The sequence below is a fragment of the Sciurus vulgaris genome, assembly GCF_902686455.1.
Source record: "Sciurus vulgaris genome assembly, chromosome: 1".
Taxonomy (NCBI): domain Eukaryota; kingdom Metazoa; phylum Chordata; class Mammalia; order Rodentia; family Sciuridae; genus Sciurus; species Sciurus vulgaris.
This window is the reverse complement of record NC_136461.1, coordinates 192545834-192570493: the sequence shown is the minus strand read 5'-3', so window position 1 is coordinate 192570493 and position 24660 is coordinate 192545834. Positions and strand designations below refer to the sequence as shown.

General features: G+C 40.7%; 1 protein-coding gene across 4 annotated transcripts in view; it reads right to left on the bottom strand.

Moving 5' to 3' along the window:
- COL14A1 (collagen type XIV alpha 1 chain) overlaps positions 1-553 on the bottom strand; it is a 220956-nt gene extending 220403 nt beyond the window's left edge. For all 4 annotated transcript variants that reach the window (XM_079140174.1, XM_079140175.1, XM_079140177.1 and 1 more), the window contains exon 1: positions 310-553. The gene's annotated coding sequence lies outside the window, so the exon portion shown is untranslated. The remainder of the gene's footprint in view (positions 1-309) is intronic.
- Between the last annotated feature and the right edge of the window lie 24107 nt (positions 554-24660).

Here is a 24660-nt window from a genome sequence, read left to right as displayed (position 1 = left end):
TTCTTCCAGCCGCGCGCTCCCGGCACGCAAGCACAGGGGAAGCACCCAGGAGCCACAGTATCTCCACTGTCGCTGCACGCCCATCACGCAGTGCCACCCATCTTGCTGCCCAGAGAGCCTGGCGAAGAGGCATCTGGGTGCACGTTCTTATCCCACCACAAAGATCCCCACGCCATCCTGGGAGCGCGCGTTCAGAGAAGGTCCGGGCAATTGCACTGCGTCTGCAGGTGGCTCGCTCTCTCCACTTTTCCTTTCCTGCGAATATACTTTTCCCAAACCAAGCCAAAGAAGAGCAGAGAAAGACCTCACCTGTGAAAGGCAAGCTTCCAGCCCAGGCTGGGAACCTCTTGGCAACTAGGGAAGACCCGCCGCGAGTTGGTTCCCAGCGGCGCACTGTCCTTGTTTGTTTCCCTGCCCTTTAAAATAATAATAATAATAATTTTTTTCTATTAGCCTTTCTCACTCTCCTCGTCGCTCTCTCTCTCCCCGGCTCCCACTCCTGGCCGCCCGGAGGTGCCTCCGCCTCTGCAGCGCTTCCCTCCCGCTGTGCGCCCAGGCAGATAAGAGAAAAAGGAAGGGCTCTGGGCAGCCAATTATAAAGCGGACGGTGGCCTTGGGGGCGGGAGGTGAGGAGGTGGGAGGCAGGCCCAAGCCCCTAGCGTCCCCCACTTTCTCTCCTCCTCTCCCGCATCCCCGCCCCACAAGAGAAGCAGAGCAGCCCGACCCATGCCACACACCCTCTCTCCTCAAGACCTGGAGGCCGCCCCAGGTACGCACCGCAGCTGTGTGTAGTGCACCGGGAGCAAGCCGCTTTCTCCCCTCCACCGGGACAGAGGCTATAGCAAATCTCCTAAAACAGACCCCCTGAGCGCTCTGGAAGGCCTTGTGCCCTCCTGTTTCCAGGTGCTGTGAGTCCACTTCTCCACTCCCAAAGACCCGCCTTTCCTTCGCCTTAAAGACTACGTGCCTATAAAGGCCCCCTTAGGTCTTTCCTATGCTTCCGAACAAGTCCAAGTGGGGTATAAACGCCAAAGCAATGACTGTCAAACTTTAACATACAGAAGAATCATCTGGGGGTATTAAATTGCCATTTTTTGTTGGTACTAAAAAGACGAATAGCGACAGGTTCATGTGGTTGCACCACTCCCAGAGATTCTGATTGACAGATCTGTCCTGGGGCCAGGGACTGCGTTTATCAAACACCTGGTGGTTCTGGTTCTGATCCATGCGGATCATCCTTTGGGAAGTTCTACCCTGAGACGTGAATAATCAACCAGAGGAGCTCTAGAGCCAGGCGCTGCTTCCCTAGGGACTCAGGACTACGTTCTGGGCCCTCTTAAGAAGTCATCTTTCCATTTTTTTGAACCCTACTTAACAAATCCCATGCATCCAATTCTTTATATCTTAAACTGTGGTTCACTCACAAAATGTTTTGAGGGGTTGCGTAGAAACTGAGAATTTACCAAGACCCTATTTTTGTGAGAAATTACTTTCTTGCCTTGGAAAACTGAAAAGACAGTATATCATCACCAGCCTTTGGCGGCTGGTGAAAAGGAAAAGAAAGGGCAAGGGGTACCCTTAGAAAGTCCTGGAACCTGCCTCCATCATGCTCAGCTGAGAATCCAGCAGAAAGGGGCTGTAATGTTTGACACCCTGCAAGGTGATCTTTCCCGCACTCCAACCATCCAAACTGCAGAGAGCCGCCTCCTCTGCGTTCCTCCAGTTTGAGGGTTTGCACCCCTGCCCATGCTCTTGAACTTCACCTTCGGTGGTGCGGTTGGAGTGGAAAGGGCGGGCTTCAACTCCCGCCGCCGCCCTGCGTCCCTTGGTCGGGGTGGAAATTGGCTTCTGCTCAACCACGGGGCGCGGCCTCAGTAAGGCGCCGTTCTGCTTCCGCGCTTCACTGAACGCCTTTCTGTGGGGGTCAGACGGCCCGAGCAGCCTTTTACAACAGCAGCGCCCACCGAGGACTCTCGACTCAGTCCTGCCAGAGCGACGACAGCGCCACCTGGTGTCTGCGCGGGGTTCGAAATAGGGCGGGAACTAGAAAGATGCCTAGCAACTCACGCCATAGACAAGTAGCATTCCCTAAATGGAGTTTTTATTCCTGGAGACAGTTACTACTTTGGTTAGCTCTCCCCCAACACACACACAAGTGCTTATTCTATTCCCCACGTAACTAACGAAAATTTGCTCTTATGCTCTTCATTCCTACCAAGATGCTGATGACTGGTACCGACTTTTCTGGTAATTCCCTTAGGGGCGATAGTTGCACGTTAGCACAGGTTGAAGGTAAAAGACGAAGGGGGAGCACAATTGCTTAATTACAGAAAATTGAGAAGAGAAGATTGATTACCTGATGGTTTTAAAACAAAATACATGCGCAAAATTCCATAATCAACAAGAAAGCATGTTTGTTAAAAAAAAAAAACGTACATGATTTGTATTGATTTAGTGACATAAAATCTTATTTCTTAAAAAATTGAATTCATCCTTCCTTTATCTCTTTAACTTTTTAGTAAATAAATGTTAGTTAACGTTAGGTCGGCTTAGTTGGTTTCCATCGGTTTTCCATATAGTTTCGGTGGTGTGTAAATTTCCAGTCCTTGGAGGAGTGTTTAATCAACATTTATCTTAAAGTGTTTCCTCAGAGTCTGCTTCTGAGGGGTGCTGAATCATAGCACCAAGACCAGAAGATGCTGCACAAATATTTCTCCTTTCTATCTAGGAATTCCAGTTTCCCACAGTTGAGTCTCATCCTGAGTTTGTAACATGACGATAATCCTATTTCTCCCCAAGGACATTCTCTCTCTCTCTCTCTCTCTCTCTCTCTCTTTCTCTCTCTCTCTCTCTCTCTTTCTCTCTCATACACACACACACACACACACACACACACACATACACACACTCCTCTTAGTCCCCTGAAATCTTGCAGGAAGTCTTTGGACTCAAACCTAAATTGAAAGACTATCCTTTGCCTATTTTCTCCCTACTAAAGATATTTTGCCTCTTTAACCCTAACTCCTCATATGTAAGAAGAGGTTAGTTAATTAAATCTTAAGGGATTGTCACTGAATTCAATGACAGGGATTTATGGAAACTACATTACTCAAATGGTACTCTACCCCTTCTGCCCCTTGCATGTGGCTATACTCTCTTCAGCAGTTCCTTCTGATTCTCTCTTCAATGTAGTGTGTGTGTGTGTGTGTGTGTGTGTGTGTGTGTGTTGCTTGGTATCCAACCCAGGGCCTCTTTGGAAAGCATTCTGCCACTGGCTAAAACCCAGCCTCTCAATGCTTCTTACAAAAAGTGCTGCTGGCATTTTGGGCAGGACAGCAGGACTACTGCCCCAAACTCTGTAGAACATTTATCATTCCTAGCCCCATAGGCCGAACTCCAGTTGCATCCGCATCCACCCTATCTCCTAGTCATAATGAAAACCAATTATACCATCACATCTCAAGCATGCTGTAACAATCCACAGTGCCCAGCTGAATGAATTATTTGCAGTTCCACCTCAGTACCTCTGTCAGTCAGCTGTGATCCCCTCAAGCCCAGCATCCCTTCCCCCTTCATACGCAATCAGTAGATAAGAACTAGCTGATAATACCATGCCACGGCTATGACCAATAATCACCAGGGTCCAAGTCCCCAATCCCTGGTCTGGTGTTCCCCCTCAATGTTAACTTCTTGCTCCTGCCACTCTTGCATTTGCCTTGATCTTGCAGCAGCATAGCTGGTAACAGTTAACCTCAGGACCCTGCGCCAAATTCAAGGATCCATGTTCTTTCTAATTGATGGATGCCCCTGCCATTGTAGCTGCTCAAAACTTTGTATCTTACCCTAGAGTGAGATATGAAAAGCTCTACATTCCTTTGGAAGTTGCCTCCACTCCGTTGGATACAGTTGCAGGGATGTTGGGGGGTGGCTACTATTTGGGGTGCTGATGCCCTGTTTCCCCCAGCCAAGTGTAGGCATAAGCTGTAAACCAAGCCAACCAAATACTCTTCCCTCCCTCAAATATGAATATTAAGTGGTGGGAAACAAGGGTAGAGAAACATGTTAGCTGAACTTTTATCTCAACTCATCCTAACAGTGAGACCGGAAGGAATGATAGCTCCCTACATTCAGGTGCTGCTCTTGCATCTGGTAGGAGCACTCCAAAGTAGCTTACAGGTTGTTAAACTATAGAAATGCTTCCAGGTCAGCTGGTGGATAGCTGCTGGTTCACAACCCTGAATATCCTCTCTATTATCACCTTTCTGTGACCACTACCTGGGTTTTTCTTTGACCCAACAGGTCCTCAGATCAGCTGAGGGCCTCTAGCTCCCTGCTAAAGTCTGGCTGTAGGCATTCATGCTGACTGAATGAGTCCATGTTCCATCCTGGTTGCTCAATCTCTGGGATACCAGTGCTGCCCAAGCTCCTGAACACCTGGCTCCTGTCCTTCATGAAGTTTTGCTCTCAGTTCCATGGACAACCCTACTCACGCCAGGTTTGATCTCCTCTCCCCCTTTTGCTAATGGGAGAAATTCACCCAAGTCATCCTTTAGTTTCCCAGTCCTGAAGCTAGGACAAAGGACTTGTCCAAGTTTCCCCAGAAATCAACGCGAGAATGCAAAAGTCTTAGCTCCCAGGTCAGAGCTCTTCCTCCTATAGTGTGTCGATGGCTTTCCAAACTACATTAGTGATGTCTATACAGAATTTTTGTTTTACAAAGTGTGGTGGCGAAGTATATTACTCTATTTTATTACATTTGCTCTGCAAGGTAAGAATCATTCCAGAGGTTCAAACCATGTTGTCTTATTCTTTCCTTAATGTACTAGAGTTCTCTTCTCACAATTACCCTTCCTGGTCTTAGACCAGTGATTTAAGACATTCTTCATTTCTTGAGCTCCATGGTCCACATCAAAGCCATGACTTTGACAGCTACCAAGTTTTTCGTGTGTGACAGCATTCTGTCAGTGTGCGCATGTTGCATAAAAGGTTCTATTCATACCATAATAGTGCTGGCACAGGCCAGTGATTACATATGTGCCAAACCTCTTGTGCTTTACAGTGAAGAATCTGAGATCCAATCCCTATCCAAATCCACCACCCCCCCCCCCAGCAGTGGCAGATATTGCTAGATTTCACATTACCTAAAAAAGCAAGACTCTTTCATGTAACAATAATACCCTGAAAAGAAGAACTCATACATGGGAGAGCTCACATGGGTTATTTCAGCTTTCTACTATTTTATGAAAATAATTCACACATGTAATTTTTAAAGTCAAGTAATACTGAAAATTTGCAAAATGTAAATACTATCTTCCTCTCCAAATGTAACAAATTTTTACTTTTAGCTGGCTTTTTACTGACATTTTCAAGTATCTGTACTTTTAAATAACATGCATGTGCTCTTATGTATCATTAATCAATTTTTAACATCATCCATGTTTTTTCTATTATGATGGAAGAGGATATTCTCTTACGCCTCCATCTGCTCTTCTATTTTCCCCACGTGACTGGATTACAAGTTGGGTAAAATACATGTTCAGAGTTTCCACTTATATGCTATGTAAATATCATTTACATAAGAACATCATAATGTATTATGATTAGTTTCCCTTTATACTTTCAGTTTTCCCAAAGTTACCTTAGCAAAAATTCGGGGGCACTCGACCACTGAGCCACATCCCCAGCCCTATTTTGTGTTTTATTTAGAGATAGGGTCTCACTGAGTTGCTTAGCACCTCACTTTTACTGAGGCTGGCTTTGAACTCACCATTCTCCTGTCTCAGCCACCCAAGCCACTGGGATTACAGGCATGCACCACTGAGCCTGGAAATTTTCTTTTTCTTTTTTGCCATTTCCTCCTACTGTTTCTGCTAACATCTCAGTACAATGATCCATAAGATTACTTGGACCAGGGATATGTTTTCAGCCATTTCTTCTTTTCTGGACAGAGTTCCTCTTAGAACAATTATAACCTGGCCTTTGGTTTTCTGCTATACTTAACATTCCCTCTGCCTTTCTCCAAGATTTCATTCCTTATTTCCTGGATATAACTCCTTTTTCTTTCTTAGGACATCCCTTTGATTTGGTTGAGTACATTCTCCAGGAATTTCTTTGATTTGAAAGATAGTTCAACAAGTATCACATCATTTTCTGGTGCCAGCTACATGAAGGGACCCAAAGACATGTGTTTTGAGTTTCTCCAATGAAATGTGGCCTCTTAAGTTTGTTTTCACACAAAGCTGATCTCATTGCACAATAATAAATACATTTGACCTTAGAAAGCTAGCAGCAATGTAACCATACACTTCCTTAATAACTAAAATAAAAAATAAAAAAAAAGGTTCATAGTAGCAGGCATAGTGACAGCTCTCAACAGCCTGTCTCTTTTGTCATGCTGCTTCAATCTGAATGGCTGCTGTCTTAGACAGTTTGGGTGACTATAACAGATGCCATCGACTGGACGGCTGAAATATCAGAACAGTTACTTTGCAGTCTACAGGCTGGGAAAGACTAAGGTCAAGGCTGCTGCAGATTCTGTATCTGCATATTGGTTTGCAGATGATTATTGTCTCATGTCCTCACATGGTGGAGGGAGAGGAAGATCACCCTTCTTGTACACAAACCCCACTCAGGAGGGCTCCACCCACATAATCTAATCTTCCAAAAGTCCCACCTTCAAATACCATCAGATATGGGATTGGGGCTTAAACATGTGAGTGGGGGACACAAACATCCAGTCCATTGCCACCGACCACCATCTTGAAGCAGTCATCATTTCGTGAATTCTCTCTATTTTTCTCATGTGCTATATGCCCCACTTTCAATTATTTTGTCTTCCAAGTTCCTGTTTCACCCCCTCATTTTGAATAAGAACATTCCCTGTGGTATCCTATGTGGTGCCTGATGAAGTGAAGTTAATTTTTCAGGCCTTGTATGTATCTTGCCCTCACATCTCATTGCCAACTTAACAGGGCATGGAATTCTGGCTTAGAAGTAATTTTCCTTTAAATTTTTGAAGACTTTTTGCTCCTTTATTTCTTGTTTCCAGCATTGCTGCTCTGATTCAGAAGCCATTGTGACTTTTAGGTCTCCTTGAGTGAATGTTCTTCCCGCCAACCTTTTCATTCTGAAATATTATAGAAGCTTCTTTTGGCTTCCTGTTTTGAAATTTCTCAGTGATGTGCTTTAATGTGAGTGTAGTTTCATCAATTGTACTATTCATTCCATATACCTTTTCAGTATGGAAATTCATACCCTTTGGTTCTGGAGAAATCTCTGTAAGCATTTAACTAATGAAATCCTCCCCTCTCTTTCTCTGTTCCCTTTGTCTGGATTTCCTTTTTCAGCTAATAAACCTCTGAGAATGATTATATATATATATATATATACATATATATATATGTATATATATATAATTTTTTTTACCTTTTCCTCACTGTTTCTCTTTGTCTTTTTGTTCTCCTTTCTGGATTTTGTCACTGGGTATTTAAATTTTATTTTAATCTCTAGTTTCTGCTATCATATTTTTATTTTTAAGAATTGTGTTCTTTTACTGTTTTTCAGATAGCATCCTATTTCTTATTCACATGTGCAATTTTTCTGAAGATATTAAAGAAAAATGTTTTTCCTTAGACTTTCTGCATAAACTATTTTCCCAAAAGAATCTTTCTTAGTTTGGGATTCTATCTTCCATAGAAACTTTACTGAGATTTCTGCTATTCCTTGGTGGATCTGCTTATTATTAAGTATGAAAAAGTACATATGATTCAGAAAATAGTGAACATGTGTAGTGAGAAAGATTGAGAAATGTTAACAATTGATGAACCAATGTGAAAATTCTATGGTTTTCTTCATAGTAATCTTCCAACTTTTCTGTAGATTTATTTCTCAAACAGCTTCTACTTAATCCTCCTTGTTTTACCACCCATCCTTTTTATCCCAGAGCTATGGATGTTTGTGTCTTCTCCAAATTTGTCAAGTCCTAACCACCAAAATAATGCTATTGGGAAGAGGTGCCTTCTGAAGGAATTAGGTTTAGATGAGGTCACAAGGTCGAGCCCCACGATGAGACCAAGGCCCTTTTAAAAAAGAGGAGACCAGGTTCATTCTCTCTCTCTCTCTCTCTCTCTCTCTCTCTCTCTCTCTCTCTCTCTCACACACACACACACACACACACACACACACACCCCTGATAGAGTAAGAAGGCAATCATCTGCAAACCAGGAAACAGGCCCTCACCAGACACTGAATCACCAGTATCTTGGTCTTGGACTTCCCAGTTCTAGAACTGCAAGAAATAAACATTGGTTGATGAAATTGCTTGGTCTACAGTGTTTTATTATTGCAGCCTGAACTGGCTAAAATATTCAGTAAAATTGCTCTTTTGAACACTGCCTTTTGAAGAGTCTGTGATGTAGACGGAGCAGTTTCTCAGCTTCTCCGACTCCACTGCTCGTTAGAATTAGATTTTCTTTAACGTATCAGTCACCACTCACCCATTCCTTTTATTGTGTTGCTATCATCTTCCCTCTGGTTACCTCTATCACACAGAGGCAGAGGGTTTGGAGGAGAAGACTATGAGATGTGTATGGTCAAGTTACCACCTCAGCTAAGAAGCACGTCAGAAGGTCTCTGGAGTGGAACCTCTATACTCTCCATTTGCAGAAGCAGAAACTAAGATAGAAAGAGGAGTTGACCATGGAGTTAGTAAGTCAAAGAGATACAACTCAAACCCAGGTCTCCCTGACATCAAAGCCAATATCCTTATCACTGTGCTAATATATCTTCCTTGTTAACATTTGTTTAATCAACTTAAATTCATGTGGACTGCTTTTTTCTGTCAATTGAGGGGAATTGACTATTCTGAGGAAATCATAATAATGATAACTCAAAGAGCTCAATAGAAACTAATGACAAGGATAAAGCACTGTTTCCTGTTGCCTGTCTTCTAATGGACAAGCTAGGCTGCTGGAGGAAAAGAAGAAATTAAATGCATTTACCTTGAACCAAAAACTACAGATTATTCCCTCCCATTTTTGCTCCTGCTCTCATAGATGGCACGGTCCATGGATATCCACCAGGGCTAAATTCACGCTTCTGGTGAGACTTCCTCTGAAACCTCACACCCCAAAGAAAATTCCAGATAATAGGTAGCCACCAAGATACACCCACCAAGACCAAAACGATAAACACTACTAACAGGAGCGAGACTTGAAACCAAATCTGCACTCTATTTATACCCCATTACCTTTTGTATGAGGTCCTGATACATGTGTGATTTTAAAATTTAGTCTTAGACTGACTGAGCATAGTGGTGCAAGCTTATAATCCCAGCTACTCCAGAGGCTGAGGCAGGAAGATCATGATTTTGAGGCCAGCCTCAGAAACTTAGTGAGACCCCATCTCAAAATAAAAAATCAAAAGAACTGGGGCCGTAGCTCAGTGGTAGAGCACTCCTGGGTTCAATCTCTGGTACCAAAAAAATTACTCTTATAAATGATACATATGGATATACCAGAAATAAAGTATAAAAATATTTGCAAAAATTGGACCCTAAATGTTCAGACAATAATAATGAAAATTTATGTATTCTGATTAATTTGTAACATATGTACTTGTATACATATGTTGCTCATTTCAACCAAAAATGCACATCAGTGAACAGTAGGGTTACATATCACCATAATAGAATTCTAATAGCTTTAATATTTGTTTTTCTAGTAGCACTTAAGTTAATGTGGCTCTGCAAAAGCCTATAATTTATGCTATATTGCTGTCCTGAATTTTCCCCAATATTAGATATTGTATTATTTAAAGCTGAAAAAGTGATGCTGTTATGAAAAATGTCAATAAAGACTATCAGCAAGACAGTGCCCTGCTCATAGTACGGTTTCAGCAAAGGCTTGCCAAGCTAAACGTATTTCAATGGAAATCAGAAGAGGCAATCCCAAGGATTCAGGAAGTCTTTGTACTTCGGTTTTTACTGTGTAGAAACCATCAATTATAAGTCTTCTTTAGAGAAGCAGATGTGCTAATAGCATCTCCAACATAGAACCCTGCTCATAATAGGGGCTTGCTAAATGTTTGCTACACTGAATTGGATGAAATTAATCAGCTATAGCTCTTTGATTCTTCCCATGTGGTCGTCATCAGTTGTAAGTCATCTATCTAAATCCATATGTGTAACACATGCGGGTTAACTAAGAGGGCAGGTGGCTGTAGACTCAGGAGCCATACACTTGTTTATATATTTGTTCAACCAGGAAATACTTATCCACCACCTTTGCCCTACCTGGTGAGATTCGAGACAACAGGGACACACAGTAAAGATGTTCCCTCTCTCTTGGAGCTTACTCATAGGGGAGGCTGACAGAAAACACATAACAAATAAATACACAGACCAACTTCACTGGTGAGGGGTGGAAAGAAGAATAAGACCAGGAGGTGAACGTGGATACAAACTGCATGGGGCGTTGAGGGTGAGCAGAAATCAGATGAAGGCAGGAACCTGGGAACTAACAGAAGGAAAGAAAGAGGAACCACAAATGCAAAGTCTTTGGGATGAGAGAAGATCTAGGAGGCACGAGAGGCTTAAGAGGAGTCAGCAAGAGGGCGGTGGCTACAGAATGAGGTCAGAGCGGAAGCTGGCTCCAGATGCTGTAAATACCGTAGCTAAATCCAGAGATTGTAGACAAAGACTTGGGATTTTTGCTCTGTGCAAGAAAGGGAGTTCTAAACAGAACAATGTGTCTGATTTAACTATCAGGAGGATCATTCAAGCATTCAGCTCTGACTTCCTCATGTTTTCTTCTTAGGAAAATCTTGTTTGAGAGAGTGATAATTATAGGAATAATTTTTATGATCTGGCTATTTTGCTTTCAACTCTTTGTGAAATAAACTTTCACACATGATCCTCATCATGAACCTGTGGGTACAGGAAGAGCACTTAGTATCATCCATTTAGAGAAAAAGAGAAAAAAGAGGCAGAAAGAAGGATGTCTCGTGATCATGTGGCAGATTCCAAGAAGCACCACCTCACCAGTATGGGGGTCAATTTGCAAAAGAATTAATAGACTGACTTTCTCAAATGGCATGAAACATTCAGAGGAGGTTTCAGGTCCACAAAGGGTTAGATGAATTCCTTGCCCAGAGGTATTCTGCACAGCGCCTTCGCCTTGAACAAAGGAGCACATGCTGACGAACCCTCAGTTCGTTTCAAACCTCCCGGAAAGTGAACTTGCCAAGTCTGACCTGTCAACACTTGTGATAATGAAGTAATTCATGAGACAGCCTGTGATGAGAGGATTGAACAGGGTTTGAAACTCTTTTCTTACTACACAGGACAAAAATGCAATTTCAACTGAGAGGTTTCAATGATCAAAACAAATGAATCTGTCTGATCATTGAAATGAATACATGCAGGGTAGTTGAGATAACTACTGGGTGCTGTTAATATTCATTTGTAATGCTGTAATAACATTCAGTTATTATATTGAGGACCTAAACCCAACCACACCTTGGATGCTTCCAAAAGATGTTCTCTTTTTAAAAATTATAAATGTGGTTTATATATTTACACAATTGAACTTCACAATTTAAATGACTACTGGCCATTACCATCTCTGAAATAAAGGAATAGAGCTTAATGACCTTACGCTGTCTTTTCTTTTTTGTATAATTTTATGATGTATGCAAGTGGAATTTTCCTGGAGTCTCAAGTGTATTTTTTTGTTGTTATTTTTACAAACTCTATTTTATAACAGCAGCTGCTTCCACATACAGTGGATCTGGCTCGAGTGGCATTTTCTTGCACATTTGCCCAAAAAACTGTCTTATGATGTCCTCAGAGCTCACGATCTTCTGGTTTTCCCACTACATTTTCACACTAAATTTTTTTTATATACTCCTCTGCTCCATTCTGGGAAGACCCATTAATAAGATGGACTCTAAAAGAGTGGGAAAAAAAAAAAAAAAACTGTAAGATTCTTCATCTGGAATTAGTTAAGTTTCCTATAATGAGGTAGTGGAGAAAAAACAAGAGAGAATTCCAGCCAGAAGACGCTCCCACTAAAAAATAGAATGGTCCTCTGGAAAGCACCTGGGGGACCCATGACCTCCTCTGTTCTCTGCTTCCAGGCAAGACATCATCTGAGCCTTTCCAACTTCTCAGACTTTTGGAAGACTCCAAAGAGAGAGCCGCATCCTCAGCTCCCTTTCCATCTCTTTACTAGGGAAAGCTTTCCATTTCTAGAAATCAAAGAGCCCTACAGAAGATAGAAGCCTATACCCAACTTAGTTTTTCCCAGAGTCATAAAAATAAAAAATACATGCTTTTACAGGTACAAAAAAAGAGCTTGAAGTCAAAGCTGATAAATTATAAAAGATACTATTGAAAAGACAGCTGGGCATGGTTGGTACATGCCTATACTCAAAATAGTGATTTGGAAAACTGAGGCATGAATAAATAACAAACTAGTGGTAGAAGGAAAGCACAAATATATATGGAAATCTAATGTATGATAAAGTTGGCATCTTCATTTACTGGGAACAACATGGGCTTTTGCAGTAAATTGGGTTAGGATGAGAGAAAAGCCATTAGGAGATGACATTGTATCCCTACCTCATACTTTACAAAAGGAAATTTAAAAAATAAATGAGAAAATTAATTATAAAAATTAAGTCATGTAAATGCCAAAACAGATAAATTCCTTGGAAATCTGGTGAAGGAAGACTTTATAAATATGTCTACAAATCCAGATATGATGAAAGATTCATGAATCCAATTATATAAAAATTAATTTTTTAAAAAAAGAAGCTTTACATGGCACAAAACAATAATCTTAGACAAGGACAAAAGACAAAGTGGGAGAAAAGCTTTCTTTATTGCAGCTAAGGAACAGATATTCATTTACCAGCAAATGATATAATTTCATTCTTCATTATGACTGAGTAAAGCTCAAATATGTATATATACCATATTTTTTTAATCCAACCTTCTATTGAGAAACAACTAGGCTGTTTCCCTAATTTGCTATTATGAGTTGTGCCTCTGTAAACATTGGTGTGCATGTATCACCACAGTATGCTGATTTTAGTTCTTTGGGATAAATAACCAGGAGTGGGATATCTGGGTCATATGGTGGATCCAAACCTAGTCTTTTGAGGAATCTCCATGCTTCTCCAAAGTTACTAATTTGTAGTCCTATGTGATAGAATACTGTGCATGTTTTGAAAAAATCATTATTGATTTTAAATAACTTTCAGAACATATTTTTAAATAAACAGGCAAAATACAGAAGAGTAGGTATATAATAATACTACCTTTTCTAAAAGAGAAGAGGAGAAATAATAGGTGTAGGGTGGAGGCAGTGTTTCTGATTAACAAAAACAAAGCAAAGCAAAAAACTGTTTTTCTAGAATCTGAGAAAATGCTTATTTGCAGAGATAATTAGAAAAAGTAATAGAAGAGGAAAATATGACTTCTCTAATAAACATTTCATCATAATTTTCACTATTGTAAACTACTTAGGGTTTTACATAATCAAAATACAAAATGAAATGAATATAAAACCTAAAATTTAATATGAACAGAAAAAAACTTGATCTTTACCATAATTTCCTATAAATAATATATCCACACCCAAATGGAAAACTAAAACAATCCAAATAACTTCTTTTGGTGGGGCGGGACAAGATACTGAGGATTGAACCCAGGGGCACTTGACCACTGAGCCTCATCCCCAGCCCTAGTTTTTATTTTGTTTAGAGACAGGGTCTCACTGAGTTGCTTAGTGCCTCGATTTTGCTGAGGCTGGCTTTGAACTCGTGATCCTCCTGCCATAGCCTCCAGAGCCACTGGGATTACAGGTGGGCACCACCGTACCCGGGTCCAAATAACTTCTTCACCACTGTTCTTTGATTACATGTTACTAATATAAGGACAAAAAACTACGAAGAATCTTGAATTCTGTTTCGTGGGTTTGCTATTGACAGCGGCATGGGTGTGGCAATTCTGATGCTATCTTGAGTGCACTATGTGAGTGAGTAAATCAGAAAATAAACTGTTGTTTGGTGAGTTCTGCTTCCCGCTGTGGAGAAGGGAGATAGAAATGTGGAAGGAGGGAAGCCAAGGAAAAGCCCTGTGGGAATGAGCTGGGGAGAGGCAAGAAGCACTGAAGTCCCCGTGGTGCCCTGAGCTTGCTTTCTAGGTACTCAGCCTCAACACAAGGAGCCAGTTTGGAGAAATAACTGATTCCAAGATAAGAAAAGAAAATACAAAATAAGCCTGGAACATCTCGTTCCAGAAAATTCAAAACTGCTCGAAGACTGATGAGGTCATGTTCAACAGACAGCCGGTCTGGAGTGGTTCCTCTGGCCAAATCTGGAATAATGTGAGAATGAAAACAAATTATAATAGTAATGGATTATAAGTCATTAAATAAAATATTTTAAAATTCATGGGTCTAGAGATAGACAACAATTTTTTTTCCTTATTGTAGAATGCCAAATAATGGATGTAGAGGGACCGCCCCCCCCTCCTTTCCTCTCCTCCCCGCCATTTTGCACCATATGTAGTAAAAATTGACTTAGGCAAGAAATATCACTGGATACTAAAGTTATTAGGTGGTGGAACAAGATATTTACACAGCAAGAAATTATGGTTATTGGCACATTGCAAACCAGTGAGAAATGGAGGAACAATTTGCTGGAATTATTGGCATTATCCTCCAGTGGCTGCTCACTGCTGTTAGGATGGAGTCAAATGTTCTTAATACGACCTGAAAGATCCAACATAGCAGACCCACCCCCACCTTCCCAGAATCACCAACTCATCACGCCCCTGCTCTCTCACACTGCCTCTGCTCCAGGGCTCAATTTTTTGAGTCCCCCTTGCTTCCTCCTGCAACCTCCTGTTCCCCTAATACGGAGTACTTGCCCCGCTGCTCTTCGTCTAGTTAGCTTGTACTTAATCTTCAGACCTCAGGCAACCATCACTTTGACAGGGTAGAGCTTCCTGATGCTCTAGAACCAGGTCAAGTCCCCCATTTGGAGGTATTCGTATTAGCTTTTCTGTAAAGCTTAAATCTTTTACAATTCTACATTAATGTAGGTCTTCCCTAATTAGAATTTAATCTCCCTGAGGTTAGGAAGAGTTTAATTGCCTTAGTATCTTACACGTTGGCCCAAATCCAGAGTCAATAGCCTTGATAGAGTCAGGGATGGCTTTCTAAAGCCTCAGCTATGGTACCAGCTAGGTGACAACATCTTGTAGGGATGGATAATGTCCTTGATGTTATGCTATGGGCTCCCTATTAATTGTTGTCTGTGCTATAAAAACATAACTGTACTGAGTGCTTATAAGGAAAAGATATTTATTTCACTCACAGTTTTGGAGACTGAAAGTCCCAAGTCCCTCTGGTGAGGGTCCCCTGGCTACATTATGTTATGGTGGACTGCATGGCAGGAGCCCACGTGTGAAGGAAAGAGCCTATGGTAAGAGAGGAAGCCAGAGGGACCAGTAATGACCTCTTACTAGGCCCCATCTCTTAAAAGCCACCATTTCAATTCTGCCACACCAAGGACCAAAACTCCAACACATGAACCACTGAGAGACAAATTTCATCCAAACCATAGCATGCTCTAAACCAGTCTCCTATTTATGAGGCTGTTTCTCCCATAACCAGAATTCTTAAATTCAAGAATAAAAGTCTGAAAATAGACCCCTCTCTCCCTTACCCTCAGTGCCATTAGCAAAAATTTTGCATACTATCCCTGGAATTTCAGACCGTTGCTCTAGAGACCTTATTTCCAAAGGGAGGAACATTTTTACCAAGAGATACTACCGTGATCCCAGTGAACTAGAAACAGACCATTGACCACCAGGGGCTCCTTATGCTAGTGAATCCGTAGGTAGAGTGAGGTTACTATACTGGCTGACATTATTGCTCTGACATCATGGGGAGCCTGTGTTGCTTCTGCACAGCAGGGGTTAAAAAGTGTTTGGAATGGAGGTATTCTGGGGAGTCTCTTCATGTCTCAAGATCTTATGATTAAAGCCAATAGAGGGCTGGAGGGGTAGCTCAGGGGTGGAATACTTGCCTAGCATGCACAAGGCTCTAGGCTTGATCCCCAACACTATAAATATGGATGGATGGATGGATGGATAGATAGATAGAAAGATAGATAGATAGATAGATAGATAGATAGATAGATAGATAGATAGATAGATAGATAGATGGATGGATGAACAATGGGAAACAGTAACGAACCCACTAGGCATGGCTACTCATAGTCCTGACACTTTGGAATTGAAGTCCTGGGTTGCCCCACCAGGCTTTGTATTGGGTTTGCTTGGCCAACCTAAACTGCACCTTGCAGAATTCCTTTCCCTGTGTGTGGGACCACAAGAGTCTCATGGACTTTTAGAAAGCAGTAATGAAGCAGCAGAAGCCTTTGCAGAATATACTTTTTTTTTGGGGGGGGGGTACCTGGAATTGAACTCAGTGGTACTTAACTGCTGATACACATCCCCAGCCCTATTTTATATTTTATTTAGAGACAGGGTCTCTCTGAGTTGCTTAGCACCTTGATTTTGCCGAGGCTGGCTTTGAACTTACCATCCTCCTGCCTCAGCCTCCTGAGCCACTGGGATTATAGGCGTGCACCACTGTGCCCAACTCAGAACATGCATTTTGCTTCTAAGATGTAGGATTTGCCTTGTCAACATGAGGCAGTGGTCAGGTCTGATATTATTCCTCTTTTCTGGGATCTTTCTTCAGTTTCTCTGATTTCTGGACCAAGATTAAGTTTTGTTCCATGGTGAAGAAGGGCACTAGGTGTTCTGCAAAACACCCACATTATAAGGTTGGAAGTGGTGAGAACTGCCTAGAACATTGGCTTGTTCTTTCAGGTCCTCTCTTGTCCTTACTCACCACCCCATCACAACCTCCCATTCTCAACTGCCTTGCTGATCTCAAGTTGCAGCATCAGATCTAAAGGCAGTAGTATTACAAAGAATATGAATGGCTCTCATAATTGTGTACAGCTACTAATGGTTCTGTTTCTCGACAGCCTAATATAGAAGTCCCCATTAAGAAAGTAAAATTTGAGGGACTGAGGATGTGGCTCTGGTAGAGTACTTACCTAGCATGCATGAGTCCCTGGGCTCAATCCCCAGCACCACCACCCCCCAAACACGTGAAATTTGAGCTATACCTCAAAGCACAGTTAGTTGGATTTCTCATGTGAAATCTGCCATTTTGAATATACAAACCAATTGCTTTTGCTACCTTGCAACGTTTTTGAAGGAGAGGTTTCAATGTTTCTCTCTCAGTGATAACCTGTAGAAGTCAAGTTTCCCTGACTGCCTTGCCATTGGTCATGTTTCATTCCATAAAAAACTAATTTCTATTAACTGGTTGCACTTATAATGTCTAAACACATGTTCATAATATGTATATCTACATTCATCAAGATTGTCCTGTGATCTCGTTTTAATTGTATAGCAGATGGATTTTAATTTTTAAATTTTTTTTCATATTTGCATTTGGAGGAATGATTATTATCAATTACTTCCTCATCAAGTGGATATGTAGTCAATCTATTATTGACTATAACAGAATACCAGAAGCTCTCTGAGTCTTGTCATACTCCCAGGTGACTGTGAAGCTTTCAGAGGAGAGGAAAGACTAAGAATATGTATGTAAACCAAAAAGGATACCTTCAAAATATGTGCATTGTTTAAATCAGGAAATAGCATAAGATCATCATTATATGTGAAGCTTAAGAGACAAGGGTAATTGTAACAGCAAAACAAAACAAATAATGATAGTAGAATGAATCAGACATTATTACCCTATATGCATATATGATTACACAACCTGTGTAACTCCACCTCAAAAGAATGAGAAGTTACATTTATGTATGATGTGTCAAAATGCATTCTACTGTCATGTACAACTAATTAGAACATATAAAAAATAGTGTAAGTCGAAAACAAAACAAATTATATGTTATGTGCATGAAGAAGGTTTGTAAGAATATGTGTCAAAGTGTAAACCATGATTTTCTCTGGGTGATGAGATAATTGGAAATATAATTTTTTGTGTCTTTTTATTACTAATGTTTTCTATGGTAATCTTGTCTTATTTTTACAATTTCTACAATTGTTAATTTTTAAAATGTGTGTCTTTTCCAAGTTCAAAAGCATTTTAAAATGTTCTCTGCTCCAGGATTAAGAAGTTAAAATTCTAGGAAAGAGGATTCTAGTTGCAGATGGGAGGGTTGCAACAACATCGTCAGGCTATCTGTTTTGACATTTAGCCAGGTCTTGTCCAGCCCACACTTCTCCGGCCACGAAATAACTCCCACTATATCACACAAACACCTGCAAAAGGCAGATTGAATCTATATTTTGGCAGCAAGTCTGGAAAAAAAAAAATGGGGGATCCTTGCCAAAAAGGAGTTCAAATTCCTTCTGAGTTTGTTTTCCACGTCACCACGACTAGATGACAACCTTGTTTTCTCTTCCCAGAGTCTCCCTTAAGCTTGGGTCTTTACTCAGGCCTCAGGTGTGAACCATTTGGAAAGAAGTCATCCTAAGAATAAATATTTTTCCATACCAAAGATGTGTCAGACTCTGAGTCAAGGGTTAGCTCTGGTCCCTTAATAGCTCTAAGATTTCCCAGGAGCGGAGAGAATAAGAAAGATGTCATGATGGATGGTTATGTGAGAACCAGGTGGGAAGGTCAATAGGGTCCTGTCCATCACAGGCAGAAGCATGTCGGGAGAAGACAAAATGCATTCCAGTGATGTTTTGTAAGTTAGGAGATGTGGGCTTCCTCATGAAGAGAAAATGAGGAGGTGCTCTAAGCCCTTTCCAGAACACTCTCCAACTGAAGAGCAGTAAGTGAGCAAGCTGGCTGTTTTAGTCGGTTTTTTTACTGCTGTGACCAAAAGCCCTGACAAGGGCTTCTTTAATTAAAGAAGGAAAAGTTCATTTGGGGGCTCATGGTTTCCGAGGTCTCAGTCCATGGATGTTGGACCCTGTGGCTCTGGGCCCCAGGGAAGGCAGAACATCATGGAGGAAGAGTATGGTGGAAAGCAGCTGAGGACATGGAACCAGGAAGCAGAAACAGCCCCTCTCCAGGGATGAAATATATACCCCAAAGGCACACCCCCCCCAATGACCCACCTCCTCCAGTCATACCCCATCTACCTACAGTTACCAACCAGTTAATCCCAACAGGGAATTAACATACCGATTAGGTCAAGGTTTTGCATTGTCTCACACAAGAGCTCTTGGGAGACACCTAATATTTAATACTATAACACCAACTTGGACTCCTAAAAATTATGCTTGGGCAAGTCACCGAGATGTGTCTGTCTCCAAAAACATGTTTTACTTTTTTTTTTTTTTTTTTTTTTAAAGCCAGGTGATATTGTCACATAATACGTGTGTTTTTAAAAACAACTTTTTGCCAGATGTGGTGGCATACACCTGTAATCCCAGCAGTTTGGGAGGCTGAGGCAGGAGGACTGAAGGTTGGAGACAGCCTCAATAATTTAGTAAGGCCATAAGCAATTTAGTGATACTCTGTCTCAAAAAATAAAAAAGCTGAAGATGTAGCTCAGCCCCTGGGTAAAACCCCCAGTAACTAACTAACTAAATTAATTAATTAGTTAATTCGTTTTAAAAAATTTTAAAGGGCTAGAGGTGTGACTCAATGTTTAAGTGTCCCTGGGTTCAAACCCTAGTACCAAAACAAAAACAAAAAAAAAACCACAATTGTTAAACCACAGGAAAGACGTTTATATCATTACCTCATATATACCCATGTACATTCTAAAACACACTCACAAAAAAAAACTTTCCCAAACAGTATATACTTTTCTTTTCTCTTTTACTTTTTTTTTCTTTATGGTACTGGGGATTGAACCCGGGGGGCCCTTAACCACTGAGCCACATCCCCAGCCATTTTTATTTTTTATTTTAAGATATGTTCTGGCTAAGTTGCATAGGGCCTCGCTGAACTGCTGAGGTTGACGTTGAACTTGTGGTCCTCCTGCCTCAGCATCCTGAACCACTGGGATTACAGGCATGTACCACCACACCTGGCTCAGTGTACATTTTTCTCACGTGCAAACAAATAATAACTGTTCTATTCTTTTCCTGCTTTATTTTTATTTTTATTTAACATAATTTGTACCATAGCAATAAAAGACTAATACAATCTGGTATAATTTAAGAATGAATAAATGAAACAATAGGTACAAAGCACTTTTTTCAAAGTCTAATGTATATTAGATATTTGGTTAGCTCACTTTTCTCTTCCCCCATAACATATTTTTTTGTCATTTTCTTTCTTTCCTTTTTTTTTTTTTTAATGTGGCTTCAACACACTAAATGTTTTCACAACCAACCCAATAATAGATGGCCGCTTACCTACATCATTTACATAAGTTGCTTTAGGCAACTTTTTTCTGAAATTACCCTTTACATTTTCATGGGTTTATTTTCAACACAAAATTATCTTTTGACCAATATTTTTCAATTCTTCCATTAACCATACAAAAAGGTAAGAGAAATTGTTCTGTTTATCCACACTGTTAATGAGTTCCTCATTCCAACAAAACCTTCTCAACTTTTTATCATTATTTCATCTTTAATTTCTTGTGTAGAACCCTGGTTGCATGGATATTACAGACATTTTATGTCTAAGTCATTTAAATTTGTGGATTTAGGAAGAAGCAAAGAAATCTTATGTAAAAGTGGGCCTGAATACCAGCTTGTTCCTAAAATAAAGAATCCCACTGATCACATGGTATTAAGGAAGTCATGGAAATCTCCAAGGGACCATTTCATAGAGTCATTGGGAGGGTTATATAAGGTATTCCCGAAAGAGAACTGGATTAGGAGGTCACAACTTAAGTTCACTTTGAGACATGAGCCGTTGATATTAGTGTCTTAAGTGAATCTCTTGTGTTAGTCTAGGTCACCCAGAAAGCAGAGACTGAAACAAGAATTAAGAAAAAGAATTCAAGTAAAACCCAGGGCAGTGAGAGGAAAAGAGAGGAGAGGAGAACGTGGAACCAGGAAAACCACAAAGCCACACAAAGGGCTGTGTTCCATGCTGGCTACAAGTGATTTCACTGCACACTGCAGAGAGACACAGCAAGCTTCCTTTGCCTGGGGATCTCTCTAAAAGGGTCTCTGGAAGAGAGCATGGTGGGAGGAGCCATTCACTCCACCGGGCTCTTTCCTTTTGTCTCCACTGGTCACGTTCCACCTTGTAAGAAGCTGATTCCTCTGTGCTTCCAGGTGTGATTTCTAACCCTTGGCAGCTCTGAGGAAGTCGGCTCTCTGCCCTGTTTTGTGATGTTTCCTCGCAGTCCTAAAATGAAAGGCCAACCTGGCTCAAGTTAGGTACCACCGAGACAGAGAAAAATGGAGGCAATCGAAGATAGTACATAAGAAGGCACAGGTGGGGCGGTCAGTGTGCATGAAGTGCTCTTACGGGATTCACCTGAACCCTCGGTTCATGGCACACCACTTCTCATTATCCATGCTTGGCCAATATTCCTTAATATGACGCCATATAATAAAATGACATCTGTGAATCCAGCACCAGGCTGAGAACCAGAATACTGATAACTACGGATACACATCTGCACGCACATACATGTAGGCGTGGATACACACATATTACACACGTACCTATACATAAATGTACACATACATATACAGACGAGTTTTAGTTATTTTGAACTTCTAAAAATCAATATTATGAGCATTTATTCATATTAATACATTCAGTTACACTGTAATTGATTTTCAGTGGTGTGTAGCATTCAATTGTACTGAGTTATGTCTAGTTTATTTATTCTTCGAACAATGGGCTTTTAGATTGTTGTCAATTTTCTTCTCTTGTGATTAGTGATGCTAACACAGGAGTAGAACTGTTGGATCCTAGGGATTAAGAAAATTCAACTTTATAAGATACTGCCATATTCCTTTTCAAAGCGGCTATGCCAATTTATTCCTTCTCCAGAAACTTATGAAAGATTTTTCTCATAACATCTTTCTAAAGGTTGGTACTGGGCTTTTAATAATGATCAATTATGATGCAGTAAATAAATATTAAGTGAAGTGAAATACATGCATTTTGGCCCCCACAGTAGAATGTTACACACCATTATAAAAATTACATATGTAATCAAATATATGTATTTTACACCTATCCGTTTTATATAAGCAATATGTAATTAAATAGAAATATATAATTTAAAAGATACAAAGCTTCTTAGGAGCAAAGGAAACAAGTGTGTGAAGATAGAGCGTACAAAATGGGAGAAAATCATTGCACCTCAGAGAAGGCAATAATTTCCAGGATGTACAAATAACTCAAAAGCTTAAGAACAATAACAACAACAACAAAAAAAAACAAATAATCCAATCAATAAATGGGCAAAGGAACAAAAGAGATACTTCTCAAAAGAAGAAATATGAACAGTTAACAAATATATGAAAAAAAATGTTCAAGATCTCTTGCAACTAAAGAAATGCAAATTAAAACTACACGGAGATTTCATCTCACTCTGGTCAGAATGGCAATTATCAAGAACACAAGTAACAATAAATGTTGGCAAGGATGTGGAGAAACAGGTACACTTATGCATTGCTGGTGGGACTGCAAATTGGTGCAACCACTCTGGAAAGCAGTATTGAGATTTCTCAAAAAACTAGGAATAGAACCACTATTTGACCCAGTTATCCCACTCCTTCGTATATAGCCAAAGGATTTTAAATCGGCATACTATAGTAATGCAGCCACATCAATGTTTATAGCAGCTCAGTTCATAGTAGCTAAGCTATGGAACCAATCTAGGTGCCATTTAACAGATAAATGATAAAGAAAATGTGGTTTATATACACAGTGGAATATTACTTGGCCTTAAAGAAGAATGACTTTATGACATTTGCCAGTAAATGGATTGTCTGGATACTATCATGCTAAGTAAAGTGAGCCAATTCCAAAAAAACCAAAGACAGAATGTCCTCTCTGGTATGCGGATGTTAACCCACATATCAAGGGGGAGAGGAAGAATAGAAGTTCATTGGATTAGACAAAGGGTAATGAAGGGAAGGGAGGAGGGATAAGCATAGGAAAGACAATGGAATGAATTGAACAGAACTTTCCTATATGTGTATATGAATACACCACAGTTGTTGGGGGCTGTGCCATGTTGGCGGCGCCGGCATGGCACCTGATTACATCGGCAGCGAGGAGGTTAATTGACATAAGCACACTCAGGTGATTTTCTCGTCCATGCACACAATGTATGCACATGTGTTCTCGAGCACTAATTGCCTGCTCGGAGCCTCTCGCCTAATCTTTGCGTAAGAGGCGTGGCCCTGCTCTCCGCCTCCTGGAGGTGATATAAGCGTAGGTGGAGTGAGACAGAGACAGCAGCCATTAGCAGAAGAAAAGTAGGAGAAGAAGGACACACAGTGACAGCAGCCAGAGGGAAAAACATGCTACAGCAGCCATTAGCAGAAAAACAGCAGAAGAAGACACACACGCAGCAGCAGCGAGTAGGGGCAGCGGCAGAAGGCAGATCGTGGAACGGAGAACTGAGACGCATCACTAGGGCACCTTGGGTGGACGTACCCTTGGTTCACAGGATGCAGGACTTTAAGGTGTAGCAACTCTCTTCCTCTGGGCTCTAAGCAAAGCCTGTCCTTCTCTCAAGGTCTCTCTTAAGCAAAATTTCTTTCTCTCTGATAAGCAAAGTCTCTCTCTCTCTCCTCTCAAAGCAAGCAAACCTCATTTCCTCCTCTATCCTCTATAAACAAGCAAGAAAGCAGTGCACTAAAGAGAAAGATAGAAGTGCCTCAGTTTCCACTCCACCACCCATAAGACCCGTGCAAGTTGTTGCTGCAGGCGGTGACAAATATCCACGGATTTTGGAACCGCAAAGAGCCAGTGACACACAGTGAATCTCAACATTGTGTATATCCGCAAGACTGGGATTCTAATTAGAATAAGATATACTTCATGTTTGTACAAAGACACCAAAATAGACTCTACTGTTATGCATATTTAAAAAGAACAAATAAAAAATCTAAAAGCAAAAATAAAACATGCACACACACATATATATAAAGCATATGCATAAAGGACAGATTTTATACACACACAAACACACACATATATAATGGTTAGGTGTAAAATCGTATGTTGTAAGGAAGAGTAAAACAGCTTTAGAGAACTTAGCAGAGTTACAACTCTTGGGATTGGAAAAAAGTGACCAGGAAGCAAAATTCTTTATAGTAACAACCACAATAGAAGATAACAGCTACAACTGCCTCATCACCTGAGCACTCTAATGTTATCAGTGTTAAAGCCACTTTGTATTTGGAACTAGGATTCAAAACTAAGTCAGTCCAGTTCTAAATGCACAGTGACAGGAACAAGTAAGATAGCTGTAGTCATGTAAGGGTTTCTTAGGGATCAGAAAGCTGGGACTCTGAATGAGGCACCAATATATTCCTGCCAACCTACAGGATTCTTCTGTCTAAAGAGAGAGAATGGGAAAGGAGCAAGATCCATGGATAGGATCAGACAGATAATTTAAAAATGGAATGCTTTGGTGTTTCCT